General features: G+C 45.0%; 1 protein-coding gene and 1 pseudogene across 5 annotated transcripts in view; one reads left to right on the forward strand and one right to left on the reverse strand.

The window, feature by feature from the left end:
• MVB12B (multivesicular body subunit 12B) overlaps nucleotides 1-19,892 on the forward strand; it is a 184,233-nt gene that overhangs the window by 31,724 nt on the left and 132,617 nt on the right. The gene's annotated exons all lie outside the window — the stretch shown is intronic.
• LOC306645091 (deoxyuridine 5'-triphosphate nucleotidohydrolase, mitochondrial-like) lies at nucleotides 718-1,513 on the reverse strand (annotated as a pseudogene). The gene has a single exon. The product of its transcript is annotated as a deoxyuridine 5'-triphosphate nucleotidohydrolase, mitochondrial-like (transcript).

Below are 19,892 nucleotides of genomic sequence, written 5' to 3' on the forward strand. Positions count from 1 at the left end.
GAGTTTGGCTAATTTCACTTAGCATGATATCTTCATTTCTGTCCCTTTACCAGCAAATGCCGTAATTTCATTCCATTTTTATGACTGAAAGAACTCCGTATATATATCTCCCAATTTCTTAATTCATTCATCTATTGACAGGCATCTGGGTTAATTCTATAATGTAGCTATTGTGAATTGTGGTGCTATAAACATCAATGAGGCTGTGTTGCTGTGGTATGTTGATTTTAGATCTTTGGGGAAAATACTAAGGAGTGGGATAGCTGGCTCATGTGGTGGTTCTATCCCTAGTTTCTTGAGGACTCTCCATACTGCTTTCCAGAGTGATGGTACTAGTCTGCAGCCCCACCAACAATGTACAAGTGTACCTTTCCCCCATAGCCTTGCCAGCATTTATTGTTTTTATTCTTGATCATTGTTTTTCTGACAGGAATGAGATAAAATCTTGGTATAGTTTGAATTTGCATTTCCCTGATTGCTAGAGATGCTGAACTTTTTTTTTTTTTTTTTTTTTTTTTTAATATTGTTGGCCATTGTGTTTCTTCTTTTTGAGAAGTTTCTGTTTAGTTCTTTTGCCCATTTATTGATTGGGTTATTTGATTTTGTTTGTTTTGATGTTGAGTTCTTTGTGTATTCTGGATATTAGTCTCTCTTTTTTTTTTTTTACCTTCATATATACTTTTAATATTTAAAAAAAAATCTGAAATTGGTGTACACATATTTGTTTTTTTAAAAAATTTTGCGTTAGATCACCACAAAGCAGATTTACAAATAACCATAAACTGCAGAAAATACAGGAAAGTTTCCATGTGATACTAACAGAGGAACTCTTTAGCATAATACATTTTTAGAAGCTAAACCTAACTTTACAAACATGCAAAATACTAATACACTTTAAGCAGAAAGTCTGTAGTTTTAAGAGAAAAGTAACATTTTCATTTTCTATACTTGACCTAAATCTTAATTCTGTCCAGTAGAACCAAAACCTCCTGAACCCCTTTCAGTGTCATTCAACACTTGAACTTCTATATCTGGATAAAAAATCCGTTCACAAATGAGCTGTGCTATTCGATCACCCTTTTTTACTTCAAACTTTTCTTTGCCAAAATTAATAGCACAACACCAACATTTCCTCTATAATCTTCATCTATGACACCAGCTCCTACATCTATGAAGTGTTTTGCAGCCAAGCCAGAACGTGGAGCTATTCTTCCATAGCACCCAGAAGGAAGAGCTATCTAAATGTCTGTTTTCACAAGGGCTTTCTCCATAGGTGGTACTATATAATCATAGGCACTGTACAGGTCACAGCCCGCGGCCCGCTTGGACCCTCGGGTCGGGGCCGTGGCGTGCTCCGAGAGCCGTACAAAGCGGAGCCGCAAGCCGCCCTCCTCTGCAGGCCGGGCCCGCTTGCTGGGGGAGACGGCGGTTACTTCTTCAGAACAAGGCATGGCAGCACCGGAAGGCGAGCAAAGGCGAAGAGAGGAGAGAACAGGAGAACGCAGGATTAGCACCGCCACCGGCCGATATTAGTCTCTTATCTGAGGAGCAGGTAGCCAAGATTTCCTGCCATCCTGTAGGCTGTCTCTCTCCATGCTCTTAATTGTTTCCTTTGTTGTGCAGAAGCCTTTTAGTTTGATGGCCCGCCAGTTATTGATTCTTGGTTTTATTTCTTGCACTTTCAGGTCTTGTTAAGGAAGTTGGTGCAAGTGCCTATATGATGGAGTTTTGACCCAATTTTTTTTTCTAGCAGTTGTAAAGTTTCTGGTGTAAATCCTAAGTCTTTGATCCATTTCACTTTGAGTTTTGTGCAGGGAAAGAGACAGGGGTCTAATTTTTTCATTTTTCTACATAGAGCTATCCAATTTTCCCAGCACCATTTGTTAACAAGGGTGTCTTTTCTCCAGGATTTTTTTTTTTTTTTTTGGTGCCTTTGTCAAATATCAGAGGATTATAGGTATGTGGTTTGTCTCTGTGTCTTCTATTCTGTGCCGTTGGTCCATGTGTCTGTTTTGATGCCAATACCATGCTGTTTTGGTTACTACAGTTCCGTAGTATTATTTCAGATCAGGTATTGGGATGCCTCTTGCTTCACTTTTCTTGCTTAGTATTGCTTTGACTGTTCTGGATCTCTTATTATTCCAAATGAATTTAAGATTTTTTTCCCCTAATTTGTGAAGAATGTCATTGGTATTTTGATAGGGATTTCATTGAATCCTTATATTGCTTTTGGTGGTGTGGTTATTTTGGCAATACTGATTCAGCCCACCCAAGAACGTGGGATGTCCTTCCATTTTCTAAGGTCTTCAAATTCTTTCTCCAGTGTTCTATGGTTAGATTAATTCACAAAGTTGTTTTTTTTTTTTTTTTTTTAGGTTATTGTGAAAGGGATGGGCTTCCTGATTTCTTCCTTATCTGAATCACTGTTGACATATAGGACATCTTTTGACTTATGGGCATTAATCTTGTATCCTGCTACTTTCTCAAACTCATTTAGAAGCTCTGAAAGTCTTCGGGTAGAGTTTTCTGGGTCTTCTAGATATAGGATCATATTGAAGGCAAATAGAGAGTTTGACTTCTTTTCCTATTTGTATCCTTTTGATTTCCTTTTGTTTCCTGATTGCTCTGGCTAATGTTTTGAGGACTGTACTAAGTAGGAGTGGTAAGAGTGGACAGTATGGTCTTGTTCCTGATTTTAGAGGAAATGCTTTTAGTTTTTCTCCATTTAGTATAATGTTGGCTTTGGGTTGGTCATAAATGGCCTTTACAATGTTGAGGTAAGTTCCTTCCATCCCTAGCTTCTCCAGCATGTTTAACATCCATGACTGCTGGATTTTATAAAAAGGTTTTTTCTGCATCTGTTGATTTATGTCCTTAATTCTGTCTTAAGTGGTGAATTACATTTGTTGATTTGTGTATGTTGAATCAATTTTGCATCCCTGTAATAAACCCACTTGATCATGGTATATTATCTTTTTGATGTGTTTAGTTTGCTAATATTTGATTAAGGATATTTTCATCTATGTTCATCAGGGATATTGGTCTGTAGTTTTCTTTTCTTGATGTGCCTTTGTCTGGTTTTGGTATCAGGGTTATACTGGTTTCATAAAATGTATTTGGGAGTGTTCCCTCCCTTTCAGTTTCATGGAATAATTTGAGAAAGACTGGTGTTCTCCTGTAAAGGTCTGTTAAAACTCAGCTGAGAATCCATCAGGTCCAGAACTTTTCCTTTTTGGAAGGCTTTAATTGCTGTTTCAGTTTCATTACTTGATGTTGGTCTGTTTAGGTTTTCTAAATCTTCCTGATTCAATTTGGACAGGTCATATGTGTCTAGAAATTTGTCAGTATCTTGCAGATTTTTCCAGTTTATTGAACTAAAATATTTCAAAATAGGTCCTGACAGTGCTGAAGATTTCAGAAGGTTCTTTGGTGATATCTCCCTTTTCATCTCTGATCTCGTTGATTTGGGTCTTCTCTTTTGGTTAGTTTGGCTAAGGGTTTGTCAATCTAATTTATTTTTTCAAGGAACCAACTCTTCATTGATTGATCCTGTGTATTTTCTAATTCTTAATTTTATTGGTTTTTGGCTCTGATTTTAATTATTTCCTGTCTTCTAATGGTTTGGGGGTTAGTTCTTATTTTTCTGAGGCCTTGAGGTGGGGCACAAGATTATTTATTTGGGATCTTTCTAGTTTTTTAATGTAGGCATTAAGTGCTATAAATTTTCCTCTTAAAACTGCTTTCACACTGCCCCAGAGATTTTGATAAGTTGTATCTCTGTTCTCATTTGTTTGCTTGATTTTTACTGTCATTTCTTTAAGAGAGTGTTGTTTAATCTCCTTGTATCTGTGTGGCTTCTATTATTTTTCTTGCTCTTGATTTCTAGCTTCATTCCATTGTGATTGGATAAGATACATAGGATTATATCAGTTTTTTTATATTTGCTAAGATTTGCTTTGTGGCCTAGAATATGATCCATTTTTGAAAAAGTTCCATGTACAACTGAGAAGAAGCAACTGTTTTGGGGTGGAGTATTCTGTAGATGTTTATTAGGTCTATTTGATTTATAGTGTTATTTAGATTGTAGATATCTTTATTGATTTTATGTTTTGATAACCTGTCTATTGGTGATATGGGTATATTTAAATCACCCAGTATTATTGTGTTGGGGTCTATGTAAGATTTAATGTTGTAGAGTATTTTTTCCATGTAATTGAGTGCATTAACATTTGGGGCCTAAATGTTTACTATCATTATATCTTCTTGTTGGATTGTTCCCTTTACTAGATGTTGTGGCCTTCTTTGTCTCTTCTGATTAATTTTGCTTGAAATCTCTTTTGTCAGATCTGAGAATAGCTACTCCTGCTTATTTTCTTGAACCATATTCATGGGATATTTTTTTGCCATCCTTTTACCTTCAACCTAGGGATGTCTTTGCCCATGAGTCTCTTGTAAATACCATATAGTTGGACTTTGTTTTTTAATCTATTCTGCTAATCTGCATTTTTAATCAGGGAGCTGAGACCATTAACATTCAGCATTTGTATGGATATGTGTTTGTGGTTTCTGCCAGTTTTGTTTTTTGCTATATTTTATCCTGTCTGGATTCTCATTTAGTGGATTATGCTTCTGTTGAACTTCCTCTGTTTGGGAGCTTTGGGAATTGTTTTTTAGTTCCTCTGTTTGCAGTTTATCTTTGAGTTATTGTTTGTAGTTTTGGCTCATGAATTCTTCTAGTTTATTATTGTCATGGAAAGTTTTTATTTTGCCCTCAAATTTGAAACTGAGCTTTGCTGGGTGTAGTAACCTTGGCTGGCAGTTGTTTTCTTTTAAGCCTTGGAATATCTCATTCCGAGCCCTCCTTGATTTTAGGGTCTGAGCTTAGAAATCAGAAGTGAGCTGTACTGGTTTGCCTATAAATGTGACCTGGTATTTCTTGCAGCTCTTAATATTTTTCCCTTATTTTCTCTGTTAGGCATTTTGATTATGGTATGTCTTGGCGAGCTTCTCATTTGACAAGGTCTAATTGGAGTCTTGTAAGACTACTCTATATAGCTGTCTATCTCGTTTCTGGTATAGGAAAAGTTTTCTGTAACTATCTCATTTAAATGTTCTTTATGCCTTTAGTTTGTATCTCCATGTTCTTTTCTGTCCCAATGAGTCTCAGGTTTGTTCTTTTCATGTTGTCACCAGAATTCTTGTATATTCTGCTTGTGCTCTATAATTTTTCCCCTTTATTGAATTCTGTGTATCAAGATTATGTACTTTGTCTTCAAGGACTGACATTCTGTCTTCAGGAGCTGAAGTTCTGTTTACTGTGCATTCTAATCTGTTAGTGATACCTTCAAGTGAGTTTTTAATTGATTGTGTCTTTCATTTCTAGGAGTTCTCCTTGTTTTCTTCTCATTGTTTCTAGTTCTTTGCTGAAGTGATCTTTCACCTCCTATAATTGCTCTCCTAATTCCTTCCTTAGATCGTCTTTTAGCTCATTGAACATTTTAATAATCAGTTTTTTAAAAATCTTTCTCTGGGATTTTATCTCCCTCACTGTTTGTGGGATCTTTTGTTGGGGGATATGAATTTTGAGGGGAGAGTTGTTTGCCTGTTTTTTCGTGTCTTTAGAGCTCTTGGACTTGTGCATCAATTTAGGTGGATTTCCCTTCCTCTTTTGTTGTGTGTGTCCTTTTGTGTGTAATTATCTTATTTGTTGTGGGACTTCTGTTTTTTATGTTATGAGTAGATGCCAAAGAATGGGAGCTGAGTTCCCTCTCTGGTTGTTCCTCCTTGGTCCCTGCTGTTGGTTTGGGGCTTTTGTGTCTTTGCTTCTTTGAGTTGGAATAATGTCAGAAAATCTTTAGTTCAGCAGCAGTATCTCTAGCCTGTGAACTATTAATGTCCCTATAGGTTCCCAGCACCTCACAATTGGGGTGACAAAAACAATACAATCGTTGCAAACAATACACAGCATTAGAGTAAATACCCAGTTCCTGCTGTCTATGTCTTTGTGTTCAAAGTGGGCTTTTTATAGACAGAATATTATCCCGTCTAACAATTCCTTCCTTTTTATTGGGGTGATTAAATCATTTTCAGTTAACATGATTACTGATGTGGTTGGGTTGAGCTCCACCAATCTTGCTCCTTGTTTTCTGATTTTCCCCCCACTCTGTTATTTGTTCCCTTTTCCTTATTTTACCACCATCTCTCTTTCTCTCTTTCTTTCTGAAATGAAATCCTCCTACCTCAGCCTTCCAAGTGCCCACCATGTATTTGATGATTTATTTTTATCCATTCTGTTTCCTCTGCTGGCTCACTACTTTGGCCTTGTTTGTTTGCTTGTTTCTTGGTAGTTGCTTTGGAGGTTGCATCATAGATCTTCAACTTACCATAGTCTCTCTTTAAGTAATGTACCACTTCATGTATAGTATACCATTTATTTTTCCCTCCTGGCTTTTATATGATTATCTTCATGTCTTTTTCTTCTGTGTTTGCTGTATATCCCATAATACATTGCTATCAGTTCTGCTTTAAAAATTTATTGTCTTATAAAAAGACTTGAGAAATGTAATGCAGTCCTTTATAGTTGTCCCTGTATATCACTATTTCTGGTGCTTTTCATTGATTTGTGTAGATCCAGATTTTCATCTATTATAATTTTCTTTCAGCCTGGAGAACTTTTCTGAACATTTCTTATATTGTTCTGTTAGTAGTGTATTCTCTCAGCTTTTGTATGCCTGGGAAAGTTTTTATTTCAACTTTGTTTTTGAAAGATATTTTCCCTGGGTACAGGGTTCTCAGTTGGCATTTCCTTTCTCTCGTTGAAAGGTGTTGCTCCATTATCTTGTAGCTTGCATTGCTTCTTATGAGAAATCTGCTGTCATTCTTATCTTCCTCTCTACATAGGGGTCAGTTTTCTCAGGCTACTTTTTAGATTTTTCTCTGGCACTGGTTATAACCATTTTGATAATTATATGCTTTGTTGTTTTCTTTTTTTAATTAAAAATATATTTTTAAAAAATTTTGAGTCAGGGTCTTCTAAGTTTCTTTGGATCTTGCTAAGTTGCTGAGGCTGGCCTTGAACTTGTGATCCTTCTGCCTTAGACCCCCTAGGCTCTAATTAGAGGAGTGAACAACTGTGTCTGACTGGTGTAGTTTTCTTAATGGTTATTCTGCTCAGAGGTTAGTGATCTTCTTGATGTTGTGGATTTATAGTTGTCCTCATATTTGAAAATCTATCTGTCCCTTATTAAAAGATTTCTTTTTCACATCCTCCTTCAATGAGCCTCTAATAACATGTCTATTAGATCATTTGATATTATCCCATGGGTTATAGACAAAAAAAAATGTGTGGAAGGAAACAAAAAGGATAAAATCAGAAAATAAAAATAAGAGAAAAGGAGGGGGGATTGAGAATTGAGTCTTTGTAAAAAGTAGAATAGATAAAACTGGCAAATCTAATCGTAAAAGGAAAAAAATGATAAGCAAAATTTAGATTATAAGAATATTTGAAAATTATAAGATGCTGTATAACTTTTATATACAACCATCTATGACTAAAATTGAAACTCTTGATATGTTACATTATTTCTACTGCTATTTATGAAGAAATTCTTTAACAAACCTATATCCAAGCCAGGTGTGGTGACTCAAGCCTGTAATCCCAGTGGCTTTGGTTGAAGCAAGAGAATTGCAAGTTCAAGGCCAGCCTCAGCAACGTGCCTCAGCCGTAAGCAACTTAGAAAGACCTGTTTCAAAATTAAAAAAAAAAATTTTTTAAAAGACTAGGGATATGGCTCAGTGGTTCAATCCCTGTTTTTTTTTTTTTAATTTTTTTTTTAAAGTGCATCCAAGAAAGATAGTGGAAGTATTGTTAGATACTTATTTCCAACAAGAAAATGTTTTCTGTTAATGTTCCCCCAAATTTCCAAGAAACAGGTAATTCCCACATCATGCCAGCTGTCCCAAAGCTTTGAAAAAAGGTGTTAAACTTCCTACTTTGTTTCAGAGAGCTAATTTAATGATGCTGATTGACATTGCTATTGCAGACATTGTATTCTTTAAGTCGATATCAGTTATGGTTTGTATATTTTGTATAGAGGAAAACTGATTTTTAAAATATAAATTTCTCTTATATCCAACAACCTCATTGAATTTTCTTATTGCTTCTAATTTCTACTTTGTTTCCTGGCTTTTCATGACCCTTTGGATCATGGTTTGGGATAGCAAGCCAGCAACGTCTGTGTGTTGGGAAATTCTGTCTTTGCAAATTCTACCATGTTTGTGGGGAGGGGCGGGGGGGGGTGGAAGAGCTGAAGGGGAGACTGGCCTCTGTTGACTAAGCCAATCACCGTTAGCTTTGGCCTCTACTCCACTTCGTTAAGGCCCTTTGAATTCCTCCCAGTGCACCCCCCAGCCTTCTCTAGTCTTTCCCAACCAACTATCAGTAGAAACATTCCAAGAGAGTGGGTAACTCACCTGTTTAAAATTGTGCTATGGCTCTTTGCTTTTAGATTTAAAGGCAAATTCATGAGTCAGGCATGGTGATGCGTGCCTGTAATCCCAGAGGCTCAGGAGGCTGAGGCAGGAAAATTGCAAGTTCAAAGCCAACCTCAGTAACTTAGCAAGGCCCTAAACAACTTAGCGAGACCCTGTCTTAAAAACAAAAAATAAATAAATAAATAAAATTAAAAGGTCTGCTTAGTGAGACCCTGTCTTAAAAACAAAAAAAAAAAAAAATAAATAAAAAATAAAATTAAAAGGTCTGGGAATGTGGCTCAGTGGTTAAGCGCCCCTGGGATCAATCCCCAATACCAAACACACACACACACACACACACACACACACACACACACACACACACACACACATACGTATGTGCACGTGCAATTCATTGTTTAACTTTCCAGTGAACATCTAGCCCTTAGTACTCAGGAGTCTATCAAGTGGATGGACTTGACTGGTGTCTAAGGCTTGTTTCCATTCATCCCTTACCTACTTTGACAGTCCTCGCTCTGCCTCTTGAACCCCCGAGTTCCCCGAGGCGCGGGTGCCTTCCTGGCCTTGCCTTAGCACTCGTGCCTGCCGTTCATTCCTCTCCTGGTGAGGCTATGCCTCTGTTTGACAGCACCTTCACGTTCCTGTGTTGCAACTCTTGCCCTCTCTAGACAGCTGCTGTGAGGTGTGTCTCTGCCTGAGCTCTGAACCCCTGGAGGCACGCGGAGCTGCGCTCCAAGTACCCACTCAGCGCAGTGCCTGGGTGCGTGCAGAGGCCACCAGGCAGGCACAGAACGTTTATCCAATTGAATTAGCTCATTCTTCTCTGTTCTGTCTTCCCGTGTCTAGGATATTGGATGCCAACATCCAGCTAAGTTATGTTTGTGTTAAACATGAATTGAAATGCAATTACATCTGGCAATGTGGTTTGAGAGCTGAGTAATAGAGTAAATAACAAGAGTGACTTTGTCACGCGGGCCAGTTCATCTCCCTTGCTTTCTTGCCTCCTGTCATGGAGCGTGACTCATGAACAGCAGGAGTTCAGCTTGTCTTCTCTGAAACCCCATCACTCTCGCTCTTCCGCCCTCCTGTATCACTGGGTCGCTTCCAGGCCTCTTGGTTAAAACCAGAACCAGACCTTGCGGTCTGAGTTGATTGGCTCCAGCAGGAGGAGGCTGTATCCCCACTCCAGCTGGTCTGTGCACAGAGTGTGAGCAGCACCCCAGGGGAGGGGGCTTCCAGGCAGGCCAGCGTGCAGGCAGCGTCCTTTCCCGAGGCCTAGGAGGCCATGAAGGCCCTGGATTTCCGCTGATCCCAGGAGCACTGGTCTCACCGAATGCTGCCGAGCCTGCGGAGGCGCACGGTGCTGCCAGCCGGAGCCGAGGCCTCCTCGCCTTAGGCCCACTGTTCTTGCAGCCTGTTTGAGTTGCACTCAGCAATCTTGCCTGCCTATTGGTTGGGCCTCCTTGAGGTATGCTGCCTTGGTCCGATGGAAGAACTGCCTTCTTGCTTTTAAGAAGGCACTCAGGTGTTTTGGGGTCTCCCGAAGCTTTAAGCCCTCCGTGGGGGCTTGCGAATGACTATTTCTGTAGGCTGTACCCACTCTCCTGATTCAGAGGGAGATTTTGTCAGACTCAGGGGCTTGTGTTCCTGTGTTAGCCGTTACCTAGTAAGCCCCACACGCAGGTGCTGTGCTAGGAACTGAGTGGTGACTGTGGCCCCTGCATGGAGCTTAGGTTCCTGGGATGAAAATGAGAAAGGAGTAGTGGAGAGGGGCGTCCCTTTGGGTGCCCCATGAGTTCTCATGGCCTCTTGAGACCCTGCTTTGGTGGCATGTGAAGTCTCTGTCCCCCACTCTTCCCACAGCAACCTGCTGCTGCCCCCTCTGCCCAATGACAGATGCCATACTTTCCACCACCCTGCTGCCCTCCAGCCCCATCACATGCCTCCTCCCCCAGGTTGCCCCATCTTCCCTGCCTCTGTCCTCCTCTTCCCCGCTCCCCATAGTCCCTGATTGTCTTACCCAATGTCCTTTTCTTGATCCTTATTCTTCAGAGTTTGTCTCAACTTTGGACACTATTAACCAATTTCTTCCTTAATGCGCTCATTTCCCAAATACAGAACTAATCCATTTATTGTAGAATGTTTAGAAGATGAAGACAAGCACAAGGAAGAAGATAAAAGTGACCCCTAATCCTGCCGCTCAGAGGAAAACTACTGTTGACATGTGACAGGCGTCCTTTAGTCCTTTGTGTGTGTGTGTGTGTGTGTGTGTGTACAACAGTGGCACTCTGTTGTACCTGTTATTTTATGACTTGCTTACTGCATTGTATTTTCTTACTGTATTCCTGCAGTCTTTTCTTGGGCCATCTGATGTCCTTCCATAGAAGGACATAGTTCTTTCCTGAACTACTCATGCGTGTCCCTTGGGTTTGATTTCACCCACCCCACTTTCTGCTTCGCTCCTCCCTGATCTCCCTTCTGGCAGGGCACTTTCCACAGTGCACAGCGCAGGCTCCGAGCCAGCCTCCCGTGCACATGCCTCTCTCCCTCCTGGGTGCAGCCACCCAGACCTGGGCCGCCAGCCTGTCCTCTCTGCAGCACCAGCCAGGCCTGTTTCCGCCTGCCTCAGGCTGGCTGGATTCTGAACCTCAGCATTGTCTTGTTTCCTTTCACCTTCCACCCAATCTGCACCTCCCAGAAAAGATCCAACCCACTACTGCCCCTCTTCTGAGCTATTTCCACTCAGTGGAGCCAGAGTCCTCCTGGGAATCCTCAGGGAGGCAGTTTCCTCATCTTCTGCAGCATCCTTCTCCGCCTCTGCCTCCTGCAGGCCAGATCCTCACTCCCATCCCGCCTGACGGCCTCTTCAGGAAGGCCGCGGTCCTCCCCACACAGCTCCAGCTTCCTCCCTGAGGCGCCTTCTTAGACTGAAGCTGCTTGCTTCCACAGGTGGCATTATTTCATGTGAGGAGTTACAGTTCCAATCTTATTTTACAAATAAAGCAAAGCCACCAAGGGCCCAAGGGCTCCTTGGAGGTCACATGGTAGTGTGGCCGAGCCAAGCTCCAGGCCAGGCCTCCAGCCTTTACGTCCAGCATCATGTCCAGAGGGAGGCACGCCTACTCGCATCTGAACGAGCTCAAGCCTATCGTGAGTGCTTGGCAAATGTTCGCTGAAAGAAAAGGAAAGAAGGTCTGTAGCCTGAAGAGACGGGTCGCGCCCTGGTGATGGCTGCAGGTGCTGGCAGAGGTCTCTGCGAGGAAGGGAGCCGCGCCAGGGCGCCTGTGGGTGCTCACCGCCGGGTGGTCATGCGGTGCGTTGGGTACTGCGCAGAGCACTCTCAGTATTGTTTCTTCTGATTGTCATCGCAACTGTGCGAGGCAGAACCTGTTGCCTCTATTTAGAGACAGGAGCCAGGTTTGGGTTGGAGAAGCAGCCAAGGTCACACAGCTCCTCCAAAGCCAAGCGAGGACTCAGTCACATCTGTCGAGCACAGGCCGGCGCTTTAAAGGCTGCATTGTCTGCCTTCCTGGCCCAGGAGGGGAGGAGGTGCGGGGAGAAGTCAGCCCCAGATTCCGGCCAAGGGGTTCTGGAACCCAGGCCTTTGTCAGCAGGGACACAGGTGCTCTTGACCAGCTTCCGCACAGCTCCTCGGCGCCTCCTGCCTTCCCTGCTGGGCAGATGCGTCGTCCACAGCGACATCAGTTCTCCCTCCAGGTCCCGTGTGGAAAGAGATCAGAACAATAACTCATGATATTTTTGAAATTGAAAAAGCTCATCTCATAAAATCAAAACCCTATAGAATTCTATAGACTACCGAGTGAAAATGTGGTGTGAATCTACATCGTGCATAACCATAGAAACAAAAAGTTGTACCCCATTTGTGAAAAAATAAAATAAAATGAAATCAAATAAAATACTTATGACTAACCAAAAAAAAAAAAGTGAAAACGTGACCCTTCTTCACCCCTGCTGCACACACTCTGCGGGTGGTTTGGACGTACCTATAGGACTTGTTCTATTTTATTCTTTTCACAAAAATATTAATATTTATTTCTAATTTGAGCAGGAATACAAGAAGGTCTTAACTTAAAACGTGAAGCAGTGCAGCCGAAGCCTCTGCTCTCCTGACCACAGCCCTGGCTTCTGTCCCTGCCCTCGCTCTGCCTGTTCTTCCCGATCCTTCCTCGGCCTCTGTGGAACGTGTCACTGTGCACGTCTCTGACACACATGAGATGGTGCTCCAGGCACGTTTCATTTTTATGAATGACGCACGTGTCCCCTGGGTCTTGTGTGTAGACTCCTGCCTCCTGCTACCTGGGTGCTGTGCTCCCGGGTGGGGGAGGCCACATCCGTGTGTTCCCACGGCTCCGGTTCCACTTCCAGCTTGCTCCACAAATCCACCTCTTTGCCTGCGGTCGGGGTGGTCAGACTTAGCAACCAGAAGTGCCACGTGGTGTTTAAATCTGAAAATTCCAAAATAATTATTTGTTGTCTCTGACAACTCTACTCCTTATGCATGTTGGCAAGTAGCTGAAAAAAATATTTTCTATTTCAGGTTTATTATCTGATTCTTTTAGAGGAAAAAAATAATTATAAGACATTTATATATATGGAAAGTATAGAGAACAGTTTAACAAATGTCTGAGCAACCACCTCACAGCGTTTCCATATCCTAATGTTTCACCAAGTTGATATCAGATATTTTTTTAATCACAACAAAAATAAAAACATTTTGATGCCCATGCCGGCTTCCTTACTGGAACGTATACTGTTCTGAGCTGGTGTTTGTCATTCCTGCCTATTTTCCCATGTTTTCAAACTTCACATGGATTATGAATTTATGTAGATCACATATTTTTCAACTTGTTTTTGTCTGGGACGTGCCCTTGCTGATACATAGAGTTCTGGTTTGTATTTTCAAGACTGTGTAGAAATCTGTTTCACGGACTTATTTGCTCATTCTTCTGTTAATGAGGATGTGGGTGGTTTCCAGTAGTTTACTACTACAAACCGTGTTGCAGACACTGTGCTCCTGCTTGAGCTCAGAGTCTCTGGGGAGCAGTGAAGGAGCGGAATTGCTGCGTCCTGCTAATGTGCTCTCCAAGGTCGGGAGCAGGTCTGGGCTGCCCTCGGTGGAGCAGAAAGTCCACTCCGTGTCTTTTGCTGGACATGTGCGGTGTTCTCCGTGAACGGTTTATCATGGTCATTTTAAGTTTGCATTTCCTGGAGAAGTGGAGTGTTTCCTCGTGTGCGGCACAGCATTGTTCTTGTGGATTGTTCCCTTTCCTTGTTTCTTTGTGGGAGTTCTGGATTTTCTTATTTGGATGTTAATCCATGGTGGGATGGTCTGAGGCCTGCCTCTCCCCTTTGTGCTTTGCATCTTTGTGGTACCAAAGTTTTTAATTTCAGGGGAGCGGAATTCCCCAGTATTCTTGTACATGTGTCTGTTTCTTTAATAATTCTTTCTGTTAAAACAAAGATATGACACATTTTTGCTTAAAGTCTTAAAGTTGCTTTTCATATTTAATCTTTAATCCACCAATGTTTGCTTTAGCCCTGAAGCGGGGTTCTGGTTTGGTTTTCTGTTCAGTGATCGGTGGTCACCAGGTGTCCGAAGGCTGTGCCTGAGTATTCTGGCTTTAGCCACTGTCATCCCCAGAGCTCTGGGAGAGACCAGGTGTCCTGTGGCCGTGAGGGGGGTCATCACCCAAATGCCCACCAGCCACAGGGCATTGTCCAGGCCACCGAGGCTGCTCCCCACAGGTCTGTGCAGGCTCAGGCCATGTCCCGACCTGGCCATCTGGGTGAGGCAAGGCAGGGGCCCTTCTGGCCCAGGCCTTCCTGCTGTGACCTCCTGTGAGCGGAACAGGGAGGGGACTGCCATGCTGGGCTGTGTCCCCCACCTCCCCTCTCGTGGGCCTCACAGTCCCAGGAACTGACCACCCTGTGTGACCACCTTTCCCTTCAGGAGGTGCACAGCCAGGACTTGTGACCATTGTCCTCTGCTTTCTTTGCCCCACCCAGGAGTCCGTCCTGTTGGTGCCGGGGTGGCTCAGGCACCTGAGCAGCAGGTGGAGCGAGGCAAGTCCTGTCTCCAGAGCTGCTGATGTTCTGCGACCGTCCCTGTGTTGGTGTTTGGCACTCTTTTATGGTCTGTTGGGCAGTTTGGCTGTATCTGATGGTGTGCTGAGCAGGGCGTCGGTCTTGGTATTCAGAAAAGTAGCCACTGAATGAGACAGGGTTCAACTTTAAGGCCAGAGATGATAGTAAATAACCAACATTTTTAAGGTGGCTGCATTAAAAACAGTAACAGCTTTATTGAGATACAGTTCACATATACAAAAGCCATTCTCTTATGTGTACAGTTCAGTGGTTTTTAGTGTATTCACAGAGCTGAACAGCCATTACCACTGTCTGAGTACAGAGCAGTCATCCCCCAAAGTCCTCCCCAGTCCCCTTGAGTCCCCGGCAGCTGCCAGTCCACTGTCTATCTCTATGGACTTTCCCTTTCTGGACCTTTCCTATGAATAAAATCCTGACCGTCTTATTTGATCAGCATGAGGTTTTCAAGGTCATCCCTGTTGCTGAATGTCAGTACCTCATTCCTTTCTATGACTGGACAGCGTCCATTGTACGGATGGCCCTGAGTCATTCCTCAGGCTGTGGCGTCTGCTTCAATGCCACTCTGGGGTAAGCTTGTGCCCAGGCTGTCTGCACACAGGCTGTGGTTTTTGCTGGGTCTGTACCTGGGGGCGGGGTTGCTGGGCCCTGTGGTAACTCTGTGTTTGACACTTTGAGGAACTGCCAGATTGCTTTCTAGGTGACCGCCTATGTCCCTGTGCCCCCTGCCGATTCAGGTCTGACTCGTCAGCATCTGTCATCGTGTGCCCTTTTATTGGTAGCTCTCCCAGTGGGTTAAGTGATTTTGTGTTTTTCTCATTTAATCCTCACACATTCTCATATGGGATAGCTATCACTGCTGGTTTCTGCTTTCTGATGATGCTCAGAGTCACAGGGTGACTTTGGGAAATGCTATAAGAAAGTTTCAGAGCTGGGCCTTGAACTCGAGTCCACCTGATTCCAGAACTCCAAGTTCTTCCTGCTGGTGGCTCCAGGGAGGCTCCGCAGTGGCAGGTTCTTTCGGTCCGGCCCCCAGTGATAAGACCATTTCCACTTGAACGACGTGCTGAGGAAATAGGCACTCAGGCAACAGAACATGGCCACACGACCAGGGCAGACTCATCTGAGGGAAGAGCCAGAGGGGAGAGGGCTGTGCACTGTCAGCTAGCTGTGAGAGGGGCAGGTAGTCGTGATGTCCCCGGGTCCTGTGGGTGGAGAGAACAACCCAGAGGCTGCGAGAGCCACATTGGACTCAGGGACAGAAATTTGCTCTCCATTTCCTTTGCTCTACAGCATCAGACATTTTGGCCGAAGGTCTGGCAGACTCGAGATCTCTGTTCAGAATACGAAGTAATAAAATGATGTAACTCAAATCAGAACCAAAAAGCACCCAAGGGCTCCTGACTTATCACCGAGTATGCCAGCTGGCTCTACTTCACTGAAGGTTGTGGAGAGTCTGGAGCAGCCTGCCTCCTGGTAGGGACCAGAAGGACAGGCAGCCAGGCTTCTGCCACCCCGCGGCACCCAAACCGTTCTGCTTAAGAATTTAAGCTGCTGCACAGCCTGCCCTGGGCCCAGCGTCTCCACAGTGGATGATCCAACATGTCCAGAGGCCTCTGAACTTCCTTCCTGTGCATCCTGTCAGCCAGATATTTTCTCTGGAATGTCTGCAGAATTTCCTGCCCCTCAGCTGCTCACTGTCTGCGAGTGCACCTTTGAGTTGTGGGTGGGCTCTCTTTAAACACAGGGTGTGAAGAGGTTGAGGAAATGGGTGGTGCACGTGACTTTGGAGAGTGTCTCTCCGGGCAGGGGGAACTGGACTCCGGTGTGGAAACCCCCCCGGGCGCTTAATGATTGACTGCCTGGCTCCTCTTTGGGTGGCTTAGCCCCGTAGCTGGTTGAGTTACAGTGTACTCCCAAGCTTAACTTCCTCAGATTTCAAGTTTCTCACCCCCAACACATGAAGTCTTTACAATTGAGATTTTTCTCATTATAAAAGCTATACATGCTCATTAACCAAAAAAATGAGAAACATACAGGCAAATTAAGGAACATTTGAAAAACATATCCATAATCTCCACTGTGCAGAGCCAAACAGCAGCTAACACTTTGCTTTCTGTTTGTCTAAATCCTTCTGTATACAGTTTTTAAAACATAGACTTGGAGTCGCCCTGTATAAGCCACCTGTGACTTACTCTTCACCCTGAACTGTTTGTGATCTCAGATCTGTGCCCCTAATGTTGCTTAAATGGCTCCAGAGTCTTCGTTGTAAGGCTGTACTCAACGCAGTTTATCCTTTCTCACCTCCACCTGTATAAACAGAGCCCCAGCGGGCGTCACACCTGGCTCCAGTCAGGGAGCCCACCTTTCTGTCCCCTAGTCCATCAACTTGGTGTCCCCGCAGGGCCTGTGCAGTAGCCGTTCCCTGCTCTGCAGAACTTGCAGGCTGCTTTCTGTCCTCCCAGCGCCATCCCACTCCTGCTCAGAGTGCACTCCCCTGCCCCCCTGTGTAGGGGGCCCATCCCTCTCCCTCCAGCTCCCGGCCCATTGCCCTACTGCATTTTATACAAGGCAGTTAGGCCCTAAGACTGGTTTGCATCTGTGTTTGTTATGTGCTTTCCGCACCTGGAGTGTGGCTCCTGGGGTCTGTGACTGGCCTGTCTCCTTCTGTTGGTAGCACCAGAGCAGCCTTGGGGACCTGAGCTCACCACACCTGGAGCGAAGGGGCAAATGACTGGGGCAGGTGACTGGGGCACGCTGTGCACAAAACTGACCACGTCCGCATGCTCTCCCGGAAGAAGAACTCCTTGGGCTCGGACAGGTACGGTTTTGAGGCCTGCGATATATGGTGCCTCTGGTAAGCTGAGGTGGGCCACTGATGCACCCCCAGGGGCAACTGCCGCGCCCCTCAGCACTGGTGTTTTCTCCCCTGCCACCTTTCAAAGCATCCTTATCAGTTTGGCTGAAAAACAGTTGCATCGTGTTATTCTTCCTTAAATTTCATAACCATCAAGCCAAACGTGTTTGATGTCCCTCGGCCGTTTGCCCTGCTGCTGTGACCTGCCGGTTGGTGGCCTTTGCCTGTCTTTTGACTGGAGTGGTCTTCCTCGCTGCCGTAGGAGTGCTGTTTACGTGTGTCCTCTTGTATACTTTTGATAAGCACTTTCCCCGCGTAGCGTGTCATGGCACAGGTCCACGTGCACATGCCATCCTGAGGCTGGACAGGCCACACCGACGGGCCTCCTGCTCCTCAGCTTCCTCCTCCATTAAAATCAGACGGTAAAGGCACCTACCTGGTAGCCCTGATGCTCTGAGGAGAATAGAGTGTACCGGGAGCAGCACCCGGCTGGAAAGGCTCGCAGAGCGGGGCGGGCATGCGGAGCCAGAGCCTGGCGCCCGGATCCTGCGTGTGGCCCAGTGGACAGCAGTGCCTTCTCTTTATGAGGTTGGGTGGCTTGGGTTCCCCTTGGCTTCTGTGCACATCTTATGCAGACATCCTTGTGCTTTCTCCCTTAATTAGGTGATCTTGAGTGCATCTGTGTCTTGCAACCAAGAGAACTTAATTAAAACGCTGGGCCTTTCCTGAGCGTGTGAGGCAGGCCTTTTAAAACCACCGGGGCTGCTGCTGAGACCTGGTCTTACAAAACAAATAAGCCATTTGGTGTAAAAACCAGTACTTCTGTGCTGCACTCTAGGTTTTGCCACCTCTGGTGAAGGCCTTCTTGCTGTGTCTTAACATGGCGGAAAGTGTCACATGCAGGAGAGGAGGGGCCGCTCTCATCCCACTGTCAGGAAAACTCTTGTGGACTCATCACCTCTTAAAGGCCACCTCTTCGTACTGTGACAGTTAGTTACATTTCCGCATGAGTTCTGGAGGGTACCTTCAAACCATAGCACATGCTTTTCTTGTACACTCCTGTCATCAAAGCAAAACTCTGGAAACATACATATTTCCAAAAGTGCCCTCAAGAGCCACCTGTCTGCAGCAGTCAGTGCCGAATTGATGCCCTGTGCTCCCAGCTTCCTCTCACTGTGGGGGCACCTGGCGCCCCTCAGTGACTCCTTCCATCTGGACAGGTCCTTCTGGTATGTTCCAGAGAGGGTGCATGTGGCTGATCCCCTGTCCTAAAGGCTTTTGCCAAAGGCAGGGCCCCCACACGTCTTGGTTTTGAAGGACTTTGGGTGAGTTTGTCCTTTTCTTCTCTGTAAACCGGGGAGTGAACAGCACCAGTGTCACAAGTCGGGGGCGACTTGCTTCGGTGCCTGGCAGGCAGTGAGCGCTCAGGAGAGCTTGCAGCCCCGGCCCCACAGCCAGCAGGATGTCACACCTACCCCAGCACAGCGTCTTAAAGGCCGGCTGCAGGCAGCCAGTCCCACATCAGAGGCTTGACGGGTCCTGACATCATCTTCTGTAACTGCTAAAATGTGACCTCGGTCCCCAAGCCAGAAAAGGAAATGGGAGGGCTGAGCTGTGTGACAGAGCCAAGCCCTGTCCCCAAAGGCCTGTGCAGGCTGCTGCTGCTGCCTCTCCTCGGGACATTGGAAGGCTAACCCGCAGTGGACTCTGGCCTTGGGAGTGCCTGTGGCCACACTAGCATGGACCCTGGTGGCTTATCCACAAGGAATCGTGTTACCTAACATCTTCCATGTCACTTCCCAGCTCTCAGACCTGTGGAAATTAAAAATTTACAAGGTGACAGTTAGAAAATTAAAGAGTGCCAAAAGACTGATGAGAAAAGCTGGGCCCGCTGGCCCCCCACCCCAGGGCAGTGGCTTTGGCTGTCGGCGGCTTTCCGACTCCTCTACTTTGCGTGCTTCTAAACCGCTTGATTGTGCTGCTTGTTTCTTACTTCACCTGCCCTGGGCATTTTATCCTCCCCATTAGGCAGTGTCCCCGTGTCGTGAGCTAAGGCTCTGTGTTTCCATGCTGACAGTGCAAACCGCTGGTGCCTCTGAAGCGAGTAATATTCTCAGTAACTTTATGCCTGCTCTTTTCTCTTTTGGAAAGTGCTAACACCTTTGTCCCCTGCCTGTGTCTATGTCTTCCTAGTGCCCTTTGCCCAGTCCCAGTTCTGTACCCCTCCCCCAGAGGTGGCGCTCCGACTTCTCTTCCCTTCCTCCTCTGTGGCCGGGCGTGCCATCGTCCTTGTTGCTGTCCTGTGGGCCCGGTTTCCTGGAGTTGGTGGTTTCCTCCCTGTCATTTGAATCCCCGATTCTGCTGTTGCAACCTCCCGCGGTTTCCTGAGAGAGGCCCGGGAGGACTTTCCAAGGCTGGG

Source organism: Sciurus vulgaris, assembly GCF_902686455.1.
Source record: "Sciurus vulgaris genome assembly, chromosome: 15".
Lineage (NCBI taxonomy): Eukaryota > Metazoa > Chordata > Mammalia > Rodentia > Sciuridae > Sciurus > Sciurus vulgaris.